The following is a 5,308-nucleotide window of genomic DNA, read 5'->3' as shown; positions in this document are numbered from 1 at the left end:
TAATGATTACTTAAATCGTTAGCAAGCAAACACATAGGTAAGGCTATTTGAATTTAAGTTACTTAGTCATTTCAACTTTTGCTATCTCTGGATTTTCAGGATTTTATTTAAAAAAAAATATGAATGTTTATGTAGAAGATTTGTAGTTTGTGTAGGCTACAATGATTAAGTGACCGGACATAGTAATTTGCTATGTTCGCGCTGTTTACATTTTTCTTATGATACGGCCAGTAGATCAAGACTGATTAGTTCATTGTTTTTAACTATTTTATGTAATATCTCGTGAATAACGTTGATTAGTTCACCTCCGAGTCTTTTGAACCGAGTCTCTTTCGTTCATTCACGTCACGTGACGGCATACATTCAGTTAACGTTAGTTTGGTTTTACTTAAGTAACATGATATACAGTTAAGTCCCATGTAGCCCAGTTAAACTGTAAATCCAGTGGTCAATAATACTGAAGTGATACATTGTCTGTCTCCTCAATGTAGATCCTCCTGCTGTAAAAACCAGCATTGACCAGCATGAATTCCCTTTCACTCACTGTTTCCCAACCTGCAGTCGGTTCAGCACGGTACTGTAGACAAGTGTTTTTACTTATGCTTTATTATGGCATAACAGTAAAATAAAATTATGACTATAATTCAATTGGACATTCATCTATGTATTCATTGTACATTATACTGCACTAACTAGTTTTATTACTTGTCAGAAACATCAGGCTCACAGCAACAGATTAAGAAGAATCCTGCATCAAAAGATGACTTCAACTTGCATGTGAGACAGAGTGAGAAGAGAAAAAGAGGAATGAAGATGGACTGTCTAAGAAACCTGTAAGTCAGTTACACTGTCTATTTTGCTGTGTATTAATTTGTATTATACTACGAGGATGTTGAATGCTTGAATTAGAGCTACGATAACCGCAATACCGCAGTAATGAGATGCCTACCGCGATGTTGAGGCCATGACCGCACCGTTTCTATGGTAACCAAGAGCTCCTGAACTCATCAGATTCATGCGGCTGCGGCTTGTTTGTAGTATCGGCGAAAAGAATTTCTTGAACATCTGCGAAAATGTTAAAGTATGTAAAATAGTGGCTGAACTTAAACATATCCTTTTATTAAAACTGGTGCTCTGCTGTGCCAAGGGACATTTCGAAACATTTCACCAGTTACTTTCGTTTACTGCATAGACCTTTATGTCCTATAAATGTGTCATATTCGTATTTGTGTGACAGTCCACGCAGCTTTCAGTGGGCAGGGCTATTGGCATTATTAATAAAGAAACATGAATGAATGAGAAAGTAAAGAGCAGGACGTGGTTGATATTAAAAATAAAATTAAATACTGGCAGGATGTTTCTATGCGCATACTCTGAGTGTAAGACGGACAAGCATTGAAGCCTCTGTTTGCGCGTCTAATTGGTCAAATACACCGTGTGAGCCAGAAAGTGAGCTAATGTATATCACACAAAAAGCAAAGTGCAAACTATTCTCAAGAGACAAATTTCAGCATAACATGCTGATAACGGTAGGCTATCCTAACTGTCTTAATTTATTCCTTTATTTATTTTGTGGACCATAAATATAGTAAAACAAATGAGAAGAATAGTATTTCGTGTTAAACAGGTTGGTTTTTAAAATGCATCTAAGGGTGCTTTCACACTTGGTTCGATTGCCTGGACCGAACGCGAGTTCAATTGCTCTCCCCTCTCCCTGCGGCCACTGGACTGTGTTCACATTATATTATTTGGGTCCGAACCACGGTTCGTTTTCGTCATCAAACCAGCAGCTGTTGACTACGTTGCTTAATAACGATGGCACAGGAGAAGTCGGCAAAATGCATAACGTTGCTCTCCTCACCATTTTTGTTTTTGAACCGTAGGTTTTGTTCATAACGGAACTTGCATCTATCTCCCACGAATGTAGAATGCTGAAGGCGAGCAGAAATGAGAAAAGTTATGCTACAGCTCTCTGTTTGCAGCACGTCAGTCACGCTCGTCGGGAAAGTGAGTGAAACACACACACAAACACACATTTTTATCAAATAATACGGCATTAATAGCGGTTCACTTCCGCAGCTTGGTGCGTTTGCATTTATATCAGAAGCGAACTGTACCTGAGTTCACTTGAACCGCACCCCAGACCACCCTTTTTAAGCGGACTCGGGTACGGTTCGTGGGTGTCCGCAGTTACACACAGCACACAGTTACTCCTCGTGTTTGCTGGATAATGATATAATGATATTATATTTAATCCTCCAAAATCACTGTGCAATAATGAGTGTGTTAAGTGAATAAATGTAAACTCTATGAATGAAATGAGCGCAAATCAAATAGCTGTATTGCTGTTGCCTCTCCATGTGCCACAAATCAGCTTGGAAAGAATAAATCAACTGAAATACTTAGTGCTTTTTCCAGTTTAACGCATTAAAATATTTAACACAGTTAATGCAGCATATGTTTTTTTTGTTTTGTTTGTTTCATCCTTTGGCTAGCATTACAATATATGATTACGCTCTTATTTCTGCGAATGCTTTTAAACCATTTAAGCGCACCAAAAGAGAAAAAGAGAACGCACTGTCTGTGAATGTCCTGTCACACACACGACGCACAGAAAGACATGCACCAGTATAGTGAGCATGGACGGCCCACCAGTATCGAGTTCTCTGTCATGCTTGAAGAAACAATAACACACACGATAATGTCAAAAATGTCAGTTTTGTTAAATATCACCAATGGAGCAGCCTTAAATGAGTTAAAGTCCCCGTGAACCGGAAGTGCAAACGTCTTTTCTCCAGTGTTGTGACATATTTCCAAGCGAAACAGAATATTGAATAGAGGGCAGAGTTTTAATTTAACGCTCCTCCTCTCCGTCTCTCGCTCATAGCAGACTAAGGGTTGGGGGGGGAGTGGTTTTATTTTATCAGAGAAGGAACACCATTTCAGACCAAAAGTAACATTTCAGATTTTGATTAAAGATTACCACGACAAACAATTTTTTTTCGGTGTATTAACTTGCACGGATTAATTGTTCACCACAAGACTAGTAATATGCACTAACAAAGTAAGTAAGGTCAATTTTGATTTTATGACGTCTTGAAATGAAGTCTTAATTGAAAAGTAAATGAGTTGTGAGAAAGTGGACATCAGTAGCTGTATTAAGACCCGGGTATACTTCACTTTCCGCGGCCAGACGCATCTCACATGCAGTCTTGTCTGCGCATCTTTCAAAGTATACTCAACTACAGATGTGCGTGGATGACCGAGTTCAACACATGCAGTACAATTTAATTCACGAATCGTGCCATCAACGGGACTTCGCTGGGTAGGATCAGAGAATAAAAATAGTGCATCCACCATCCACCACACAGTCTTGAAATTTGGCCTGCACATGGACGAGGTATGCAGACGTCCGTGAGCCCTCCAGATGACGAACATTATGTCATGCAGACGGTGCACGAACGTGGCTTTAGTTTCAGTGAGACTGTCCTTATTTCATAAAAACATGCCATTAAAAAGTATTTAAAATATACTCTTTATGTTGTTTCTTTATGTTGTTTTTATTTTAGAGATTAACTGTGACATTATTACATAATAATATGTATTATTAAAAACTTGACTATAACATTACATTTAGATCTATTGCATTATATTTAGATAGTGGCATGAAAGGTTGCAACTTTGAATGAGCATTGTAGCTGATCACAGTCATGTTGAGTGTATGTAAGCAGTGATCTCATCATTGAAACTCGAATTCTGCTCACTAACAAATACGTTCATCATAACTAACAGTGCAAACACAATGTAAATAAGAGGTTTGTTGATTATAATGGGAGTTTTGGTGTGAGTTCAAAACTCAGTCAACATTTTGTCTGTCTCTTCCTTATCCCGAGGTTACCATAGTCAGCTGGATCCCCTCCAAATCCAGATCAGATGGTGGACCTGCATCTTGGCATGACCACGACGCAAGCCTAAATGTCAACGAAGACCATGTCAACTAGACAAGCCAGACAGATCCCCTGTGAGAACTTCGTTGACAGCCATCGGCAAAGATCCTCAGCAAAGACCACAAGAACCAGACAAGTCCTCTGCACAGACCCCTACGGCTAGCTTCAACTCTATGCCGGCGTGTTGTATCTTGATCTTCAAACTGATGGAACCATATGAAATATTCTAGATTATACCAATCCACAATCTGACTTGTGTTGCTGCCTGAATCACATCACACCATATTCGTTCATTGGCCAGAGGAGAACTGGTCCCTGACTGAGCCTGGTTTCTCCCAAGGTTTTTTTTTCTTCTCCATTTTTGTAACCTGATGGATTTTGGGTTCCTTACCCCTGTTGCCTTTGGCTTGCTAAGTTTGGGACACTTAATATTCAGCAATAATATTGATTTGATTGCACTGACACTATCATATGAGAACTGAACTGAGCTGGACGATGACATCACTGTTTTTTGCAGAGCTGCTTTATAACAAATTGAACTGATTTCATAATTGATTAACTTTTTACAGCTATTGAACAGAACATACTGACTTCAGCTGAACAATGACACTATTTCTTTTAGAGCTGCTTTACAGCAGAATTGAACTGGAATAATTGAATCATTCTCCTGTTTATACCTGTAAAGCTGCTTTGAAACAGTCTATAAAGTGTTAAATTAAAGGTGACTTGACTTTTGAAATAGCCTGATCTGGTAAACAGTAATGCGTTGTCAAAATGTCACCATTCTAGGCAGCATGTGGGCCACATGAGGATTTTTATTTTAATCCACTAGGGTTAAAATAAAAATATACTGTGGCCCACATTAGTGTCAGTTCTGGTTTATTATTTGGTTTGTTATTGGCTTACGTGTGGTATGATTGTGGCTTTATTGTGGCCCAGATCTTTCAAACAGGAGTGGACCGCTCATCATGCCATCATTCAACGCAGTATGTGGGCCAGAGCGAGGTGTTGGATCTGGGCCAGAATTAAAATGAACTGTTGCCCAGATTAGGGCCAGTTATGCTTTATTTGTATTGCTTATGGCTGACATGCGGCATTGGTATGGCTTGCTTGTGGCCCAAATCTGGCCAACAGGAGTGGTCCGCCTAAGTGCCATCATTCCATGTGGTATGTGGGCCAGAGCAAAGGGGTTGGATCTGTTGCACACTTGACACTTTCATGTGGCTCACATTTGGCAGGAATAATGGCACTTGGGCGGTCCGCTCCTGTTTGCCAGATTAGGGCCACAAGCAAGCCACAGTTATGCCGCATGTCAGCCATGAACAAAACAAATGAAGCAGAACTGGCGCACATCTGGGCAA

At 39.7% G+C, this 5,308-nt stretch overlaps 1 long non-coding RNA gene across 2 annotated transcripts; it reads left to right on the top strand.

The window, feature by feature from the left end:
- Window positions 1-278: 278 nt before the first annotated feature.
- Window positions 279-4,016, top strand: LOC137037063 (uncharacterized). Of its 2 annotated transcripts, XR_010897230.1 has the most exons (4): window positions 279-574; window positions 713-833; window positions 1,928-2,007; window positions 3,894-4,010. It is a non-coding gene; the product is annotated as an uncharacterized lncRNA (long non-coding RNA). The 2 variants fall into 2 exon arrangements; XR_010897231.1 differs by lacking the exon at window positions 1,928-2,007 and having other exon boundaries at window positions 3,894-4,016.
- Window positions 4,017-5,308: the final 1,292 nt, after the last annotated feature.

This window comes from Chanodichthys erythropterus, chromosome 15 (assembly GCF_024489055.1).
Source record: "Chanodichthys erythropterus isolate Z2021 chromosome 15, ASM2448905v1, whole genome shotgun sequence".
Classification (NCBI taxonomy): domain Eukaryota; kingdom Metazoa; phylum Chordata; class Actinopteri; order Cypriniformes; family Xenocyprididae; genus Chanodichthys; species Chanodichthys erythropterus.
The sequence above is the reverse complement of the archived record's forward strand: the minus strand, read 5'-3'. Positions and strand labels throughout refer to the sequence as shown.